Raw genomic sequence first — 20,882 nt, 5'->3', positions numbered from 1 at the left:
AAAAAAAAATCCTAGTCCTGTCAATTAAGGTCCATGACCTTGGTTCAATTCCTAACCGTATCTTTGTTACCGAGGAATTAATAATGCTAACACCCACCTGCTGGAACACAGGGGATGCTGAGACAAAAGTATATATACTAAGAGCCTGATGCAGTAGATGCTCAATAAATCTTAGCCATTTTCTTCTCCTTCTGCCATTCCCCCTTTCCTACTACTGGTTATTTAGGATCTCAGAACATAATAATGCTTGGAACTCCAACAGCCATCACCTGTAACTTCTCTTAAAGATGCTAAATCAGGGGTGCCTGAGTGGAACAATCAATTCAGCATCCGACTCTTGGTTTCAGCTCAGGTCATGATCTCAGGGTTGTGAGATGGAGCCCCAGGACAGGCTTAGTACTCAGTGTGAAGTCTACTTGAGTCTCTCCCTCCCTTTCTCTCTGCCCCTCCCACTCAAGCTCTCATTCTCAAATCTAAAAAAAAAACAAACCACACACACACACACAAAACAAAAACTAAAAAAATTAAAAAAAATTAAAAATAAAAGATGCTAAGTGAATCTAACATCTCATTCTTTATCCATTCGGCAAATATTCATTAAGCATCTATTTTTTTGACAGGCAGGGTCTATGAGGTAAAGGGCTCAGGAGGCAAGAAAGGGGGTGAGAATACACCATTCCCAGTCATCACTTCACAGATGAAGTGTTTCCCATGACAGCAAATGGCTGAAGAAGCCTTCTCAGTTGGGGGAAGGAGAAGCAATGACAAAACATGCTGGTATCCCAGGTAATTCCAGCATAGTTTAATGTTCTCACCAGCGTTCACTAGGACACCAGGGTCCCAATTCAGTTCCCATCAGGGATATTAATAATAACCAAAAGCTATTCGTGAGGCAAAGGAAAAGAAATGAAAGGCCCCCAGACCCAAACAAAGAAGGATTCCAGCAGCAAAGTGCCACCAAGAAGAAACTGCGGGAACTTGGTCACCAGCGATTCATCTCTGCAGCCTGACCATTTACTCTCTTTCCAGTTCAGTGGTAATAGCGCTCACACCATTTAGACTCAGCACTCAGACTGCTCCAGCCTGCCCGGAAATCTGCATGGAAGCCAAGGATCAAAATGCCTTTTCATCTAAAGAACTGTGAATTAACTCTCTGCCTTTTTAATTACTCTCAATTACTTTCCCACTATTTATAAGGATTTTTTTTTTGCATAACAAAATCCAACTCTAATCAATATATGCAGTATATCCCAGCTGATTAGTATAATTCTTGCTCCACCATGATGCTGGAGTTATGCCAGCCTTACCTAGCACACAATTAAATGTCTGGTAATGCCTGCTGCTACCCAGCAGGCCTCATGAGTTAATAGGGAAAAAACGGGATTCACATTTGCCTTTACCAGCCCTTAAGAGCCCTCTCTCTCTCTCTCATCTGCTTGTAGACACGTACAAAGTGTGCCTAGAGAAATAAGGGCCTGGAATAATCACACAAACCTAAAAGACACAGGGACATAAGAAAAAAAATCTCCAAAGTCTAACTTGTCATCTCATTTCAGTAAATCCTTCCAGAAATAAGGTATCACTCTTCACACTTTCTATTCCAATACTGACCTGTGAGATCACATTCTAAGTACAGAAAAGATTCAGATATCTAGACCCACCTAAAGCCAATATTATGAATTATGTTCAGTGTACCTTCAAGCCAATTTTCAATAAACACAAATCACTTAATAAGAAATTAAGAGCATTACACACTTCTCATGCTCCCATGGATTTGGTGTTAATGAGATTTTGTTTGTTAAGCTCACAGAATGACAAAGTGTCTAAAAGACAGACACTGCCTTTTCCAATTTCCATTCATTCAAGAAATAGTTATTGAGCACTTTTTGTAGTAAGTCATTCCCAATATACACACCTGTTCACACACTGATCTTACCAGCCCGCCCCTCAAATAATGCTTTATTGCAGTGTAATTAAAAAAAAATAACAAAATAAAACTAAGTATTTGGAATTTTACAAGACTTACATTTTAATCTATTCTATTACTATCAGCCAGGTAATTTCATACATTTGTCTATACACACTATGTGTCTGACACTGTAAATCCAATGCTTTACAGCAAGATTCTCTTGCCCACAAAGGTCAGAACTGAGTAAGCAGTACCTGTAGGATTCCCTCCATGTCTCAGTGGCCACTGGAAAGGTGTGTTAATTGTAGGTTAGTATAACAATAGTTCTAGCACACATGTTTACAAATGATTTGGTTTTTAAATGTAAATTAGAAAGACTCCAAGGATCCTTGTAATAACAGCATCCTTATGTACAAAGGTATTTATTCCTTGCTTTTTGGAGTCAGAAATGACTCCGCACTGAAGTGTGCTCCCACCTCCCACTATTTTACCTTTGACTTAATCTTAAGTGAACCTTAATCTTCACACATATGTACCATCAGGTACAAATTCCTTTATCAGAACTTCCTTGAAAACAAAGCAGTGCTACTGAAAGGTACCCAGGTATTTGGATGTGTCTATGATGCCTTTTTGGTGAACTTGCCAAACTCCTTGAAAACTTATGGAAAGAGCCACAGCTTTGACAGATCAGCGAATCAAGAACCTGGGTGTCTATGCCTGGAGATCTTTCCTCAGACTAGAAAATGTGGACCTCAAATATACTCTATCCTACCCACACCGGAATCATAATACAGCCCCCATACCTCAGGGATATTTTTCAGTATTTGGTCACAGATGTTCCACTGTGAAGGTCAATGATACACTATTCAAGTTGAACATAAACAAATATGGTCATTCAGTTTTAAATATTAAACACTAGTAAGATCCAACAATAATAAGAGTGGAGGTTTAAAGATTAATGGTCTAAAGGAGGAAAGACAGACTAGCAAAGGTGATTTCATTACAAGGCAGATGGTATTAAGCGCCACAAAAGTAATACAAACTGTGGTGGGGATCTGAATGCAGAAATGTGGAAAAGCAATGCAGGAGGTAAGGTCTATCTACAGGAGGTAAGGTGTAAGCAAACCTGCAGGATGGCGTAGGGCTTCAGGTGATTACAGGGGTTGAGCAGGGTGGACACATATGTCAACAAGAACCAAGGAGACAAAAAGTAGGAGGGGGCACTGCAGGACGTAAGAAGCTCCAAGTGACAAGGACACTTCTCTGGACATTCCCAAGACTGGGAATAGGAGCGATCCTTATTTAGTATCCTTACAAAAGAGCTGACATTGTCAGAGCTGTCATTCTGGGTGGGACTGGCTGAGTCCAATGCCCAGAAACTCTTCAGTTTTCCCATTTCCGTAACCCCTCCATAAATGAGGTGGACTCTTGTATCCTAATTCTAGTTCCACTCCCGTCTTGCTCACCGGCTTCCCTTCTGACGCTTCCCCTCAAAGAAATGCTGAAGGAAGAGGTCACACTCCAACTTTCAGACCGTCACGTCACCTATTTGAAATAAAATATATTTCCCATGTGTGTACACTCTTGCCTCTCTCTAAGAAATCTGATATACAAAAATTCAAAGTTAAAAAGCGACAAATTAAGGGAAAACAAAATATTCTTTAGAAGAGAATGAGCCCCCAGGATCTGCTTAAATAGTGATTTTTCCCTAATTGAATGCACTTAAAGTGTGATTTGCTTTGAAAAATGTGATTTACCTTCATGTTTAAAAATGTATCTATTGTATAAGAGCAATCTAGGCTTATTCGCTTTGATTATTATAATAACCAGTGATGAGCCGTATGAAAATGGCAATCTCATAAAATACCTGTATCTCTCTCCCTCTCTTTGAAGAGGAAGTATAATATGTTATTAATCCTACCTATTTAACAGAAATATAGAGGGTATAAATCGAACAGACTGTGTGCACTGCTGAATAAAACTTGGGAATAAAGTGACAAATGTCAATAATGACACATACAAACTCAACACTTCTAAAGTCAAAGAAGATTATTTAATTATTGGATAATTCAGGGAGATCTAGGAAATTGATCTGGCAATATAATATGTTTTCATCTCACATTTCCCAATCAATTGCCTGCATTGCATAACTCCCTCATTGCAGTAGTTGTCTTCTGAATGTAAATGAGGTATGAAGGTCTCATCGTTAATCCAGGCACTTGCAAGCAGATGAGGTCACTTCAACTGAATAAAAGATTGCTTGTGTCATCTCTCTGACTTAGGGCACACATGCCTTCTGTCCTTTTCTGAGCCTACCTGGGTAAACATCATCCGGTTGAAAAAGCTAACTTCTTCTTAAGGGTCAGTCATCACATTTGTTTAATATGCTTTCATGCAGAATCAGTCCAAGGTCATTAGAGAACTCAGTACAGTTTTGCCAACAAGGGCATGGATCTGAAAAACTAACTCAGGCCCTCAGAAAGATTAGCAGTGTGATATCTTAGTTCACCCAGACTCTGAATGATCCGATACGTCTACACGAATGATGGAAAGGTAGATTATTTTAGACGGCTCCCAGGTAAGGAAACATACTTATGAAGATGAGGAATTAAGAAATCTTATAAAACTAGCTGTTTGCATTAATACCTTTACAAGAGACAGCTAAAATTTAAATTGTAAACAGGTAGTGACAAATCCTCAAGGATTTGGTGAGTGATGTTTCTCGCATCTTCACTTGTCAACATTCTCTATTTATTTCTTTACTAACTGTGGCACTTTTGAGCATTTATAATCATAAAATGCAGTTCAAAAAGAAATCTATCCCACAATCAGTATATTTAAAAAGAAAAGATTCTCTCAATCTCTTATATGATTGGAAACTTTTCCATGCCAACAACCTGAGGTAAAAAGGATTTATAGCACTAACCTATGGACCATAAAACTGAAAAGGAAACTGAGAAATTGGGATCCCTGGGTGGCGCAGCGGTTTGGCGCCTGCCTTTGGCCCAGGGCGCGATCCTGGAGACCCGGGATCGAATCCCACATCGGGCTCCCGGTGCATGGAGCCTGCTTCTCCCTCTGCCTGTGTCTCTGCCTCTCTCTCTCTCACTGTGTGCCTATCATAAATAAATAAAAAAAATAAAAAAAAATTAAAAAAAAAAAAAAGGAAACTGAGAAATTCAGGTTTCAGATCAATACAATATAGGCCTAATAGTTACGAAGAAGAAATTAACCTCACAAATTACTTTTAAACTCCTAGAGCAAAAATTCCACTATTATTAGTTTCACATCCCCATCCTTGTTTTTCAGAGGTACAAAGCCCTGCCTAATGTTTTGATGACACTTCATAATGTTAGAAAATATCATGGGCTCACTCCATGGCCATCAATAAGAGCAAAATCATCCTAAGCAGTTGCAAAGTTAAAAAAAAAAAAAAAAAGCACACATCACTGAAGTCAAGAAGCACAAAATGGCAAATGATCAAGTTCCAACAGCTAAAAAGATCCAAGACATTATGAGCTTTTAATGAGTGAAACATGCCATGAGAAAGAGACCTTCTGTCAATAAATCCAGATCCTGGTTCACTAATTAAACCATCTAATACAGTGTCTGAATATGTAGACACCAGACTTCAACATTTCGTAATTATATTCAATTCCAGGCATATTTTTCCATTTAATTGACATTCTGAAATGCCTTTACAGTCCTATCAGATAGGTACCAAATTCTCAAAGGGGATGACTACACACTTCTGAATTCTGATTTATCTGATTGAAATTGTTATTCTGAAACTTTTCTTTGAAATGTGGAAAAGATCCATACCCCACTTCGTCCATCACTCTAGCAATGTTAAGGTCATCTATCTGCATCTGGTCCACTTTGCTGTGTACATTTCTTGCCAGTGGGGCTCTCTGCAGCCAGGCCAATCTCATGAAAGCATAGCTATGAACCGCTACCTAGCATGGAACCATGACCAGAAAAATCACACAACATACTGCTCAACCAATCACAGCACTGACTGCCATCATTTAGCCACCACTTAGAGCCAAACACAGAATTTCAAACTACACCCTTAGAAACAGACTTTAGATGTTCAAAATATTTTTTCTGATGATCAATATATTAACCATAGACTTAAAAAATCAACAAAATGTCATTTGTAATAAATGGTCTAGGTTTCAAAAAAGACCAACCTACCCTTCTACCACTCGTTCCAAGATTAAGTCTCATTCTGCTTTAGAAGAACATGTGCGCATGCACACGCATGCATGCAGTGTTTCTCTGATAGAAACAAATGACACTTATACTATCATTAAGCATATTTGTCACTAGGTTTAATCTGCATTACTGGCATGCTTTCAGATGTTTACAAGTGTTAAGTAATATTCAATGATATTTAGAAGCATTAATAATTTGGGGTTTATTTCAAAATGTGAAACGTACTCGCTGCTCCAACCTGCTCACTTTTTAACCTTTCACAGTACTGAAAGGCTATAATTTTTATCAGATTGTTTGAAATTTAATTTAATTGAAGTCCTGAAGTTACAATTAAACTTCCAGTTAACCTTTCATATCTGTGCCTCATTCAACAGCTGGGCTTATCTCTGACATCACAAAAATGAAAAGAAATAAAGAATAAATGAAATATTTTTTGCACCTGCTCTGCAAAGTATAAATATCAGCAAGTCATGGTGAACATCCAAGGTGGAAGTTTGAGCCTTTCCACGCACGTTCTGGAAGCCAGCATTACCATGTATACTATCTACTTGACTTTTTTTTAATGTTATAATAAAGCAAGCAACAGACACGAATGCTAAATTCCCAAAGGACAGAACACCTCAGAGTTCCCTGTGCCAAAGCTAATTCATTACTAAGCCACAGAGGAACACAGGGAAATAAGAATATGCCAAGTACATCAGCCTGTAGGAATAAAGTTTCTTCTTAGCATGTGGCAGAATGATGTTTGCCAAACTCGGTAGGTTCCTCCAACCTCCAACATTAAAAGGTGCTGTGATTTTTTTTTAATTTTTTATTTATTTATTATGAGAGACACAGAGAGAGAGAGGCAGAGACAGAGGCAGAGGGAGAAGCAGGCTCCATGCAGAGAGCCCGATGTGGGACTCGATCCTGGGTCTCCAGGATCACGGCCTGGGCCAGAAGGCAGACGCTCAACCGCTGAGCCAGCCAGGCGTCCTGGTGCTGTGATTTTTTTTCTCCTTAGATGTACACATCTTTAGCCTCAACTGGACTATAAGCTCCTTGAGAACATGATTCATTTTTCTATGCAACACATCTCTTGTAACCCCTATACATAGAAAGAGAATTGAGCAAATATTGATGGGTTATATTGAATTCATTTCCTGAATTCAGAAGTACATAAAAACAGACTCCTGGACCACCTATGATTACTATCTGGAGAAGGAACTGAGGCAAAGTCTAGTAAAAGGGAAGATAAACTGACATTAGGTGACAGAAGGTATGTTAACCACTGGCAAACTGAGAACCAAAAAATGCAGGAGGATGAGAGCCCTGAGCCTCAGGGTCACCTCCTTCAGGGCCAGGCTGGCTCAACTCCCTACAGATGCCCAGGGGCTACCTTCACAGCAGAAGAATACAGAGTACAACTCCACCAGATTTTCAGGCAAATTCACTGAGGTCTGGGAGCTTTGGCCAAGACTCAAAACTCCATACCTGATGCACAACCTTTGTAGTGAGTGGTGCTTCTCTGACCTGGCTATCTAACGAAATCTGCTGGGAGGCTTTAAAAGATCCTGGTGCCTGGATCCTTCCCTAGAGAATCTCCTTTAAATGGTCTGGATACAACTTGTGCATCAGTTGTTTTAAAAGCTTCTGGGTGATTCTAAAGTGCGGTCAAGGCTGAGAACTGCTTTCAGATCACTTCTGGGAGCCTTGGGTGGTGTGAGAAGCCTCAAGGAGTTAACAGTGAATAATAACATATAGTGCCATAAACAATCCATTAAATTTTATGAAAACAGCAAAAATGAAGGATTCTTTAAAGGGTCTACTAAAGAGTAGTTTAATTACATCGGTAGTTTTTAGATACTGTCAATGGCCAATTAAGAAATCCCAGAATCACTGATATAACCACTAGAAAGCTAGGGTGTGTATATGTCGGGGAGGAAGTGGGAGCATTGGAAGGCACCTGCAGATAGACTCCCAGACACCATTAAAGCACCTAAGAGTCCTCTTTAAAGTTGGAGGTGGAGGAACCACAAAAGAAGAATGAAGAAAAGGGCCTGAATAAATTCTGGTATCTTCCCAAAATACAGAATAACATTTCAAGGGCCTATTTGGCCTGTTCTGTGAATATGTTCTTCCAGAAAAAGAGCCCTGTCCTAAAGAAATGAAAGAATTAATTCCATTGTATCTTGCTCATATAAAGTTTCACTAAGAATTACTAAACAGGATTATATTTACTTTATATTCCTCCTAAAAGTTTACCTCTGTTCCTATTAATCTCTCCTTCATCCTCGAGGATCCTGTTCGGTGACACTCTTTTGCCAATTAACAAAAATGGCCATGTGCTGATTTCCAGTCTGCACACGTGTAGCTCCCATCTTCCCAACAGAATAGTAAGCACACAGAAGCAAAGGATATACGTTAACTTTTACAAAGGCTCTATCTGAATCCTGCCCACTGCCTTGCAAAGGGAGGTGGGCTGAGTAAATAGCACTGAAAAGAAATTTAAAAGAAACTAATTTTTTTAAAAAAGATTTTATTTATTTATTCATGAAAGACACAGAGAGAGGCAGAGACACAGGCAGAGGGAGAAGCAGGCTCCCTATGGGGAGCCCGATGCAGGACTTGATCCCAGGACCCGGGGATCAGGACCTGAGCCGAAGGCAGATGCTCAACCTCAACCACGGAGCCACCCAGGTTTCCCAAAAAAAGAATTTTTTAAAGAGATAAAAAAAATAAAGAAGAATCAAATAGGAAAAAGAAAAAAGAAAAGTGAAGCTTTTCTTAAATAAAAATAAAGGAAATGACTTTTAATTCCATGTGACTTTATAGAATAAACAAAGGGGTAAAATTTAATACATACAAGGGCAAGAGTTAATTAAACAAATTTCCTTTATTAAACAGAGGCTAAAATCGTCGTCTTGAAAGCCGGAAAGTTCAAGTCAAGCCTCTCAAGGTCCCTTGCACAACTTTTCTGCCCCAGACAAGGCCACACTCTCATAAAACATCATCTAAAGGAGGACAACCCTTCCCATTCTCAAATTTTCATCGCTTCTGCTTAATATGAATATGTCTCAATCCTAGAGGAGGCTAAAATTAAGACTCACCTGGGAGTGCCATTCCAATCCAGAGCTAGGAGAATGGTCATTTGTCACTGTTACGTGTAACTGACAGACTATTTTGGTTGACCAGAAACTGGCTGGAAGCCACTAGACAAGTGTCAAATATGTTCTCAATAAATTCAATCTGTGGCATTAAGCTGAATCTTTTCATTTTTGTTTCTTTAAGGAAAGGTCAACTGTCCTAAAATTAGTCTTAGAAAGAAATTGGGGGGGAAAAGGAGGCAATGTAAACAAAGAAAGAGAAGAGCTTATTAGAGGAGTAGATACTCCTCAACTGACAGAAAATCAGTGCATTTGAGAAGCCTGTAGAATCCAGTTGGCCAAAATACAGAAAAGATATCTGCTCTCAAGGTGAGTCCCAGGAAGTCACCTAAGCCTCAAGTTATCTATTTTGTGCCTATTAGGCTGTAGGCACAGTGGTCAACCTCAACAGGACAAATTTATAAAACACAGACCCTGGGCAGCCCGGGTGGCTCAGCGGTTTAGCGCCGCCTTCAGCCCAGGGGGTGATCCTGGAGCTTGCTTCTCCCTCTGCCTGTGTCTCTGCCTCTGTGTGTCTCTCATGAATAAATAAATAAAATCTTAAAAAAAAAAAAAAAAAACCACAGACCCAACCCCCACAACTGGGTAGAAGGATTCTCAAAATGACATATTCAACAACTACAGACTGAAAACTATTTCAGAAAATTCTATCTGTAAACAAGGCAATATACACACAGGGGTTGCATTTCTGCCTTTAACATCTATGGAAATCAGGGGCTCTCTTCTCTGCAGGAAGGAATTAGGCAGAAGGCATGGCCCTCCTCTAGGTCTGTCAGGTCCCTTTCTTTGAAATTTCCATTCCTCCCTGGTGTTCGTCACAATCAGCAAAGACAAGGGTTCATCAATAGTCCTTCCCCAGCAATCAAAGGCAATCAATCGGAATGGCCCGGCCCACCTGATCCCATCAGATGATCCCCACTCCATGCTCCTCCTGCCCAAAGAAAAAGCCTGAGAATGGAAACCAAACACCCCCCAATATTGTTCCTTCTCGCTCCAGAGGAAAAAGCCCACCCACTAGTTAACTGGACAGATGTGGGGTATCACTGAATGCCACACCCAACTCCACAAAAGGTAAGATAAAACCGCCATGCTCCTATTTGCATTATGAGCTATAAATACAGCATAACCACACAACAGCCACTGGGAGCACTCCTTGGTCCAGCTGGTAATGACTAAATATCCTCTCCTCTCTGGTAATTGCCTACTTCTTTCTATTTGACATAATTCATCAGCCAGATTACAGCAGGTCATTCTGCAACATATGAAGAAAGCAAGGATAACATAACCTGACACATCAAAATGTTCTTCTGCGAGCAGCCTGAAGAGCTGCTTTACAAAAAGCTGTGAGCTGGCAAAATAACCATATAGCATACAGGTCAGTGGGCATCCACTCTGTTTATTGCTACTCATTTCATTTTTGAGTAGCTCAGCACAAGTGTAATTGCTAGTTAACAGATAGACTGGGTCTGACTATTTAAAAAAGAAAAACAAAAAAAAACTCCCAAAATGACTCTGCCAGGAACCCAAATAAAAATAAGAAAAAAAGAAAAGAAAAACAGGGTGAGGAGCTGATAGCCAGTCAATGGTCATCAAACACTGGCTGTGAAAATCCTGCAGCTACAAGAGGTGGAGCCAGCCCAGCAGCGACTGATTTCTGATCTCTGAGCCAGCAGCCTTTCATGTGGAGTTTTCTGTGTGGTTAAGATATGAAGACATTATAGCTGGATAGTTCTGGGAACTTTCGCATCCCAGTGCACTGTGCATGGATACTGGCCCCAGCGCCATTCATTGCCCAAGTTCCAAAAAGGCAAAAAGGCAACCAAACGGATTCATGATTAAATATCAGCATTCGGCCTAATTCTTAGAGAAAACTTTTCTCCTTGTAAAGTGTTAAAAACCCTCCTCCCACTCCAACCCTCTTAGGGGGAAAAAAAAAAAGCACATCAAAGCGCTAAAGTTATTATGCATTTTTTTGTCTTTGTCTCTTGGCGCCCTGGTTTTCTTGGCTGTTCTTTATTCTCTCACTGCTCAACTGCTCCAATTTAGGAATGAGAACTAAAAAGAAGAGGAGGAGGAGGAGGAGGAAGAGGAAGAAGAAGAAGAAGAAGAAAGAAGAAGAAGAAGAAGAAGAAGAAGAAGAAGAAGAAGAAGAAGAAGAAGAAGAAGAAGAAAGAAAGAAAAAAAAAGAAAGGAAGCAAAGCAGGAGCAGTTGGCTCTGTGCAATTGCCAGGATGCGGAATCTCCATCTCTCTCCCTCCTCCTTTCTCCTCCATCCACTCCCTTCCTCGCTTTCTCAGATTCAAATCTTCACGTCACAACCCAGAACAGCATCCAAGCGTTCAATAAACGCTAAGACAAGTTCAGGGCCTGAAGGCAGAGGCAAAATCCGGGCTCTCCCGGTCGGCAGGACAAGGGGGCACCCGCAGCCCTCGATTCCTGGATGGCGGGCTTCCCAGGGCCACCACCTGGACTTGCCGCCTGCAGCCCAGGCAAAGTCGTCTGCGGTCTTTCTGGCCGGTTCTCCGTCTCCGCGTCTATTTTCACCCGGGGGGGCGCAGTCGGAGAATCTGATCCTAGCAACAAAGCCAGACGCACAAACCCACCGCGAGGAACTGGTCTGCCCGCTCCCCCGCCCCTTCCCTCCCACCGCCCGCGACTCGCCTTTGAAAAGACAAGCGTTGGGGCCAGAAAATTAATACGTCCGAAGCCAGCGGAGAAAAGCGACGGAATACCAAGTGGCCAGGAGTGGTCTGGGTCTCGCTGTCTGTGCCGGGGGTATCTTTTTAGACGAGGCCCCGCGGCGGAGAACCGGGCGGCGGAGCCGGGGAGGGGGCGTCCCACGGCCCGCGCAGACAGCTCGCCCCCGCCCCGCCCCGGCCCGCCCCGCCCCCGCCCCCGTCTGGCCGCGGCCCCGGCGAGTGGGGGGAGGCTCGCGCGGGCCTGTCTGACACTTGTAAATGCAAGTGGGATCCAACTTGGAAAACAAACGCGCCGGAGCCTGGGGGCGGGGAGGAGCGGGAGGAGGGCAGAGCGGGAGAAAAGACTCTTCCATCATTCGCGCGGTCCGCGCTCCCCCGTCCCCCCCCCCGCCCCGCCCGGGCTGCTGCAGGTTCCCCGAACCCGAAGCCGAGTCGGGGGGGCGCGGGGCGGCGGGGGGTCGGGGCGGGCCGAGGCGGGCCGAGGCCGCACCGCCGCCGCCGCCGGCCGCCCACGCTGCGGGCCGCAGGCGCCTCTCCCGGCCCGGAGCGCGTCGCAGCCCCCGAGGCCCCCTCGCCCGGCCGCCGCGGGCTCGCGCTGTCCTCCCAGCCTTCCAGGGACCCCGCCGCTGCCTACGTGGCCCCGTGATCCCGCGGAGCTGCCGCCGCAGGACGCCGCCGCCCGCAGCACGCACACCCGGGGCGCCCCCGGCCCCGTCGCAGGCTACCCGGGGCTCCCTCCGCTCGCCGCCCGACTCCCGCCGCCGCCGCCCCAGCCCCCAGCGCGCCGCCGCCCACCACCGCGGAGCCGGGCAAAGTGCACAATAAAAGTTGCTCCCCGCGAGGCCTGAGCCAGGTCAATGTTTAACCACCTCGGAGAGCGCGCGCGGCGAAAGTCAGCGGGCCGGGGGAGGGAGGACTGGACCACGGCACCGCTAAAAATCCCCGGGCTCGGCGCGTCGCGCACGCCCGAGGGCCGGATGCACTTTAGCTCAGCGACCCCCACTGGCGGGACCCGGCGCGCAGGGCGCGCGGCGCGGCCACGGTCCCCGCTGGCTCCGCTGCCTCCTGGCCCCGGCCCTGCACCCACACTCGTCCTGGCTCGGGGAGGGGGGGCACCCGCACCCGCCCGGGAAGGGCCCCCGGCGCGACGCTGGCGCGCCCTCGCGTTCCCGCCTCCCGACCCCGAGAAAGAGGCAGCGCACCCCCGGAGCGGCCAGACCCGCGCTGCTTTCTTTCCCAAGACGAGCAACCTTCACGCGTGCCAGCCCGCGCGCCAAAAATCCTGCACCCTCCCCAGGCGCTGCTAGCCTCTCCCTGGGAAGGCAGCAGGGAAAATCCTCCCTCCCCGCCGCTCTGTTCAAAGCCGTCGCCCCGGTCCGAGAGCCGCTGCCTCTCAGAACATTTCAGCCCGCCCATGACCCCCGCAAGCCGGACTCACGCGTGGAGCTGACCTGCGGACAGTCCCGAAAGCCCTTTCCCTCCCCGGCGAAAGCGGAGTCTGGGTGCCCTGCTCCGCCCTGCGCTGCGCCTCGCCAAGCAACCACCCAACTTGCGCCTCCAGGTCACCCAAGTGCATCCATCGGCATCTGCACATCCCCGTTGCGCCCGACAGGCTCCGGCCACCGGACACACTAGCCGCCTGGATCCCCTCATCCACCTGCCACCGGCGGCCAGGGCTTGGGGGCCCAGGGAGAGGTGCACGGATCCGCCGGCCCCCTCGCGGCCCTCCCCGAATCCTCCGCCTCAAAGTTGGCCAACTCTCCATGCCAACCTGCCGGCTCCTGCCGCAGGACCGAGCCTCTCTTCCCTCCTGGCGGCGGCGGCTCGGAGCCGTGCCGAGGCGGGAACTTTACAAGGTGAAAAGTTTCCCCACGCGCTCCGCCGGCTCTCGCCTCCCGGAGCCCACGTCGCCCCCCATCTGCACCCAGCAGCTGCAGCTGCGCTCCTGAGGCGCGCTTCAGCCGGCGCACCGGGCAGCCAAATAATCACGCTAAAATCCCCACGCACCCTTGCCTTCGCCGGCGATCCACGGCTCCACCGGGCGCTGCCTCCGTGGTCTTCCTCTCCCAGCGCTCCAGCCCAGGACGAGCCGGCCGCCCGGCCACCCGGCCGCCGCCGCCGCCGCCGCAGTGCCCGCGGCGCGCTCTCCGGGACTGGAGCCGCGGGCAGAGGCGCTCGGCGTCCGGAGGCTCGCAGGCGAAGGAGGGGAGCCGGGAGGAGGAGAGCGGCAGCGGGAGGAGGCGGACGGGGCGCGAGATCCCAAGCCGCAGCCCAGAGCACAGCGCAGCCTGCCGGGAGCAGCGCCGGCTCTCGTGCCTGCTCGGTGCCGCCGCCGCCGCCGCCGCCGCCGCCGCCGCTACTGCTCGCCGCCTCGCTGCTCGCAGCTCCCCATCACAGCTGACGCCGACGCGCGGCCGAGCCCCTCTCCCGCGGCCCCCTCTCGCTCTCCTCTCGCTGTCTCCTCCTCCCAACCCGCGAGTGAAAAGGGCGAGGGGGAGAGGAGCCTCGGCGTCCCGGCCGACTCGCGATCTCGGAGCGCCGCGCGGGGGGAGAGGGGGCGGGCGGGGGGGGGGGGGAGGCGCGGCGAGCTGGAGGGCGCTCCCGGCGCCGGGCGGGGAAGCTGGACTAATTTTAGAGCTCGAGTCTTCCCCCCGCAGCCTCCCGGGGCTCGAGGATAACACCGCGCGCTCCCTGCCTCGCCTGGAGCGCGGTGCCGGCTCCAGCGGGCGTGCGCACAGCGCTTGCAGTCGGCGGGGCACCGCCGCCCGGCGCAGGGACCCGGCTGGCGTACCTCCCCGAGGACAGGTGGGGAAACTGAGGCACGTCGAGGTTAAGATGGCTTCTCCAAGGTCCCAAGGTTGGTTTGTAGCGTGAAGACTAAACCATCAACCGTTGTGCTTGGATTCCAAATGTGCTTCCCAGACAGGGCTCCTACGTGCTGCTTTGAACAGTTTTGAATCCTGGGGTCATCTGATTCCCAGTGGAGAAGGGGGTAGTAACTAAAAAGGCAACGGGGTGCATTCTCTTCCCTCCTTCTCTGATCCCAAATGGTTTTAACGTTTTTGTCAAAGGGGAGGTGAGGTACTCTGAAGAGAACGAATTATTCTTCTGGGGCTTGAGTTGCAACTCCAACCTGTCAGAAGCCCGTTCCAGTAACTTCTGAGCCCGCACCCCCTCCTAGTACTCGCAGACCACACCCACACGTCCACACACTGAGGCAGCGGAGCCTACCCTGGCCCCTGCGCTCTGTGTATCCTCGCACTTCTGCCTTTCTTCCCCAGAAAGCTGAGAGGCAGCCTTAGCACCCGCCTCCCGCTCCCCACCTACTCCCACACGCACAGCAACGCACATCTGTCCCTTAAAGCAGCACACAAGCAGCCGTGTGGCCTCAGATGCTCTCTCCCAGGCGGTTTCGCCCCCACTCTTTCATTGGCACCTGGCGCGAGGCGCGCTGGGCCTGCAGATCTATTCTCCAGAAGAAATCCTTACTATTTTTGAACCATGAAATTCTTTCTGGGGAGCAAAGGGGAAGTTGTTACTGGAGGGCTTTGTGCTCAGTCATTAGAGCAAGCCCTTTGAAGAGCCAATTGAGTCTGTTTGTCCTTCCAGCTCCCAGCCTGGGGCCTCTGCCCTGATGCCACCACACCAGCCCCCCCCCCCCCCCCACACACACACAGGTAGAGAGTTCCCCTTGAAAGCCTCCAGCAGCCTCGCTGCCTAGGCTGTTCCATAAAGCACCGGCATGCTCTGGTCACTCTGCCCAGAGAGTTTAATGTGAATACTAAGGAACGCTGACAGCTCCCCATACATCAGCTAATTCCGAGGTAATGGGCATGATGTAACCTCCGGCTTCATTGTCACAGAAAGCCAGAAGATGGGTCTCCAGTGAGGGAAACCACGTCAGGGCTGGCAAGACCTAACCTGCCCTCTAAAATGTTAACATTTGAATAATTTTATTCTGATTTTATTTTTAAATCAGCATCTTCCTAAGGCATTGAAAACTTTAGTATCATGTAAATATGTCTCTGGCATGGCATTTTCCTTTCTACAACGGAATGCAGCTGTGTATCAGAGATTTTAATGAATCAATGTATTTCCCCCCTGAGTGCTTCTGTGGAAGTACTGAGACAAGTTGGCTCCTGAAACCGGGCATTTTGGGTAGAGTCAGCTGGTGGTTGTTTGGCCAGTGGGATGCTCAAGAAAAGAGCACTGGCAATAAGACAGGGCATCTTCCACCTCCTGCCTGGGAAGACTGCCAGGTTGTGTGTAGGTGTGGCCCGCTGCTGGTGATGCTCCTGGATTCCAGCTCCTCAGAATGTTCTCTTATGCCTAGGAGGCACCTTACAGAAAAGTATAGAAATCTGTCTAAATTTCATCCTCCTTATCCCAAGGCAGTACATTTATAATAAAGTAAACAGTCTTTACTCCCAGGGCAGACATAAGCCCTTATAGCCAGTGGGTAAGAGATTTCCTGCAAGGATGACAGAGTGGTTTATCTAGTGGGACATCCCTCTGGTCTTTTAAGACCTCCATAGTACTTACTACTCACTTAATACTGATTGTATTAGAAGACCATTTTCCTTCCTTAAAAAATACCTACTGTGTGCTAGTCCTGAGGTGGGCACAGACTTGATAATACAGTGCTTCATGACAGAGGAGAATCTCTTTATCATATTTATATTTCTATCCCCAGTTCCCTTCACAAGGCCTGAGACACTCAATGAATATTAGTAAAACCTAAATATTACAAGAATGAACAGATAATGAAAGCTTAAGACTCTTCTGCTAGGCCCACTGAATATGATAGATAGGACATTGAAGTCCTTATAGGAAAGGAGCTCAGCAAAGAAAAACAAAGGAGTTCAGCAAAGGAATCTGTGAAAAAATAATGCTACTTTCTATATCACATCTCCCATGTACCATTTCAAATCCTCTGAGCCTACCTGTATATTTTAGACACTGCAAGAGCAATCAGTTCTAAGCTGGATCCAGCCAGCTTCGCACAGATCCATTCTGACAGTGCCTTGCTCTGGGCCTCTTACATCTCTCCTCCCACCCAGAGACTTCTTGGTTGAAATTTCTGTGTACACGAAAACCCAGAAAGAATGAGAGATTAAACACCCCATGGTAAATCTTTGCCCAATGGGAGATAGGGGCCCATGAATAAATTCTCCCCTTTTTATCCTCTGACAAAGGACCCTGAAATGTGTAAGCCAGAGCTCCTTAGGTGGTTTGCTGAAATAAGCAGCCAGCTCATCACCTAAAACAGTGTCCAGCTTGATAATACATCCTCATACTGGTTCTTCATCCTTTGCTTGCTCAATCCCTGGGATCACACTCCCCAGTAAAATATGTTCAGTAAGTCCTTGTATCAGGCAGTCTCTACTTTCTGGAAATCCCAGGCTAAACATCTGCTTGCTGCCAATCCAAAATATTTATATCAAGGAATAGTGAAATGATTTTTCAAAATGCCCTCTAGCAGCACACATACACACACGCAGCACACACACACGCAGCACACACACACACACACAGGCTCCTCTTTGTGATCACTTATATCCTGCCCAGATTTGTTCTTATTAATCCCAGTCATTTTGTTTTTGTGTTCATGAAATCAATGATCTGGGAAGTAATTGTCTAGAGTGATATTTGAGGCAGTGCCTACTTTATTGTTAAAATTCCACAAACATTCAATAATGGTTTCCTTTAGGGAAGAGTTTGTTACCATAGTGGGCTATTGGTGATAGTGGTAGAATTTCCTTACCTGGAAGTATTTAAGCAAAGGATAGGTGCTTATTAACTTGGGATAGGACTAGTTCTGTCACGAAGCTCTGGTAATACAATTTTTTGAAAACATAAAGTCAAGTTATATCATAACAGGTTTAAGCGGTCATTAAATGAGCCGGCTCTGGACAGAGGGAGGCTGAGTTAGAATTCTCATTTTCCACCCTTACCCAGTATTATCTGGGATAAGTTACTTTCCCTAAGTCTTGGTTCCTTATATGTAATATAGGGCCTATAATGTTATCTATCTGGTAAGATTATCATAATAAATGAGATCATTCATAAAACCATGTGTCCAAAAGATAGTAAACACCCAACACCTTTCAATTATTATCATTCTTTTAGAGACAAATCATAAAGCAACTTTTTTTTTATATCTTCTCAGCTTAAGGTCAGTGCTAGAAGTCGGAACAAAGTTCAGACTCTGCCACTATCACTTCCATGCTAAAATTTTATGATTCTAACCCCAGGTCTGATATGACATCTTCTTATCCACAAAGTTGCAGGGCAGACTTTTGTTTAAATACAGCAAAATGATGATATTCAGTATCATGCAATCCATTATATGTATTATATATAGTGGGTAGGAACATTTATTTATCCTTTTTTTTTGCTCTTTATTAATAAACCTCCTTAGATTTCCAATTCACCTTTTGCAAAGTGACATTGTATAATTAAGATGCATATACCATATACTTCATATATGACTATACTTGTAACTTAAATGTTTTCATAGGAAAATGTTTCCTCATTTGACTTGCTCATTCTTCCTCATTATAAAACATGGGAGAATGCAAAAGATACCCTGGATACACTTTATCCCAGTGGCTCTTAATATTTGTGTGGTCATAAACCTCTCTGATGACACTTATGGAACCTCTTATTAAAAATACACATACACACACACACGTATGTTTTTGCATTTGTGTCAGTAGGTTCCAAGTCCCTGTAAGGTCCTCTCCATAGAATCCAGATTAAGGAAAACTTTGTGCATGAAAATATTTAGCCCAGAACTCAGAACTCAGGTTCTGTTTCTTCAAGTTTTTACTTCCTGTGTTAACATTGCTTTTTCAAAATCTGCTATTTAAAGGAAGAAATATATAGAACCTCAGGGGTGAGGGGTACAAATTATACCTGAAATGAATCAGATAATTCCAAATTTGCTCTTAAAAATTCACTCTTAAAGCAAGTATTTGTAGGCAAGGCCATCTTTGTTGGGGACCCAATGTATACAACCTGAAGTTCTCTGAAATTAACTTCCACTTAGACTACAAAACTTATTAAAAGATAAGTAATTAAAAACAACAGTAACTAAATTAAAACAACAATAACTGCAGATTTTTTTATTACTTAGATAAAAATGATCTATTACAACGGAATATTTTATTACTGATGTTTTTTAGAATTGCAGGTGTATAATAGAAAAAGTATATAAAAAAGCAGACTGATTTTTCTTTTTAAATTTTCTTTTTTTTAATTCTCTACAGGTAATGCTTCCAGCCAACCAATTACCTGTACACCATTCAGACTTCTTCTACTGCTCTACCATTGGAATGCACACCACTGATTATACCTGCAGGGGCCTTCTTTGCCCCTTAACTCCCAAGGCTGATCAATCCCAATCCCTCTTATTTTGAAACAACAACCAAATATGCTTGGACAGACCTAACTACTTGATTTTCACCAAATAAAACTATCTTGCCAACTGTACTCATCCTTGGGAAAATTTATTTTTATACCCCAATCTTTGGGGTATAAAAATATGACTCTCCTATCTTTGGCTACACAAAGATTAATAATAAATGTAATTTCAGACACTCATTTTCAATATATATATCTATATATTTTAAAGATTTTACTTATTTACTCATGAGAGACACAGAGAGAGGCAGAGACATAGGCAGAGGGAGAAGCAGGCTCCTTGCAGGGAGCCCTATGTGGGACTTGATCCCAGAACCCTGGGATCACGACCTGAGCTGAAGGCAGATGCTCAACCACTGAGCCACCCAGGTGCCCCTACATCTATATTTTTAACACAATTCTATATTCCTTTTTTTTTTTTTAAATATTTTATTCATTTATTTGAGAGTAAGAGAGAGAGCACAAGAGAGAGAATACCAGCAGTGGGGAGAGGCAGAGGGAGAGAGAGAAGCCAACTCCCCACTGATCAGGGAGCACAACACAGGGCTCTATCCTAGGACCCTGGGAACACTAGAACCATAGGCAGACACTGAACTCACTCAGCCACCCAGGGACCCCTAACACAATTCTATATTCTTTAGGCTAATCCTTTTTTCCTTCTTCATTTATTCATATACTCATTCAAAAAATACCTTCAAATAGCTATATAGCTGGCTTTCTGCTAAGTGCTGGGGATACAATGCTTAGCAAAATCTTATAAGATATCTGCCTTCTTGGATCTGTCGACCAGTGGAGAAGTTACTATTTATCAGATGATCATATAAAGAAACATAACAGAAAGAAGGCCTACAAGTGAATGCTTCGCTTGTTTGATGATCACCACCACCTCAGAAAGGAGGACTTTTCATTCTCTCTATATACAGTGTATTTATAAACTATACTAAGCTAAAGTTCAACAGTAACCATGGCCGATATGTAAACAGGATATTTAATGCTATATCAGACACATATTTTGACATAATCTTATAAATGACAAATGCCATCAAATACTAAGGTATTCATAGTTCCAGGATCTCACGTCAACATCTTCACCAAACGTTTTTATCTACCATTTTGACTTCTCATGAAACCTTCTTTCCCTCAAGTATCCTGAGATGAAACTTTAGAGTTTTTATTCAAAAGCATTGCTTTTAAAATTATTTATAAATCTAGGGTACTTAATATCTTCCCCTATATTTCAGTACAATATGTAAGTTATGAATGAAAAATGCTTATGTGGGCTTATCTGGATAGAACACAATTTATAACATATTTCTGTGGGAAAAGCATTCTGTTTGACACAACTGGCTTACAGATTTTTATAACATTACTTATTTGTAAATTAGGACATTGTTTTACCAATCAAAGGGAAAGTTGCTATATAATATAAAAGTGAGGTAATCGTTTATTGTAAGTTCCATCCAATCTTAGAAAAGTAGAACTTAA

The 20,882-nt window shown here is 45.1% G+C and overlaps 1 protein-coding gene across 4 annotated transcripts in view; it reads right to left on the bottom strand.

Moving 5' to 3' along the window:
• Positions 1–14,096, bottom strand: part of FAT3 (FAT atypical cadherin 3) — a 652,630-nt gene extending 638,534 nt beyond the window's left edge. For all 4 annotated transcript variants that reach the window (XR_012015835.1, XM_072794993.1, XM_072794994.1 and 1 more), the window contains exon 1: positions 13,980–14,096. The gene's annotated coding sequence lies outside the window, so the exon portion shown is untranslated. The remainder of the gene's footprint in view (positions 1–13,979) is intronic.
• Positions 14,097–20,882: the final 6,786 nt, after the last annotated feature.

Source organism: Canis lupus, chromosome 23 (assembly GCF_048164855.1).
Source record: "Canis lupus baileyi chromosome 23, mCanLup2.hap1, whole genome shotgun sequence".
Taxonomy (NCBI): Eukaryota; Metazoa; Chordata; class Mammalia; order Carnivora; family Canidae; genus Canis; species Canis lupus.
This window is presented reverse-complemented; position numbering and strand designations above follow the sequence as displayed.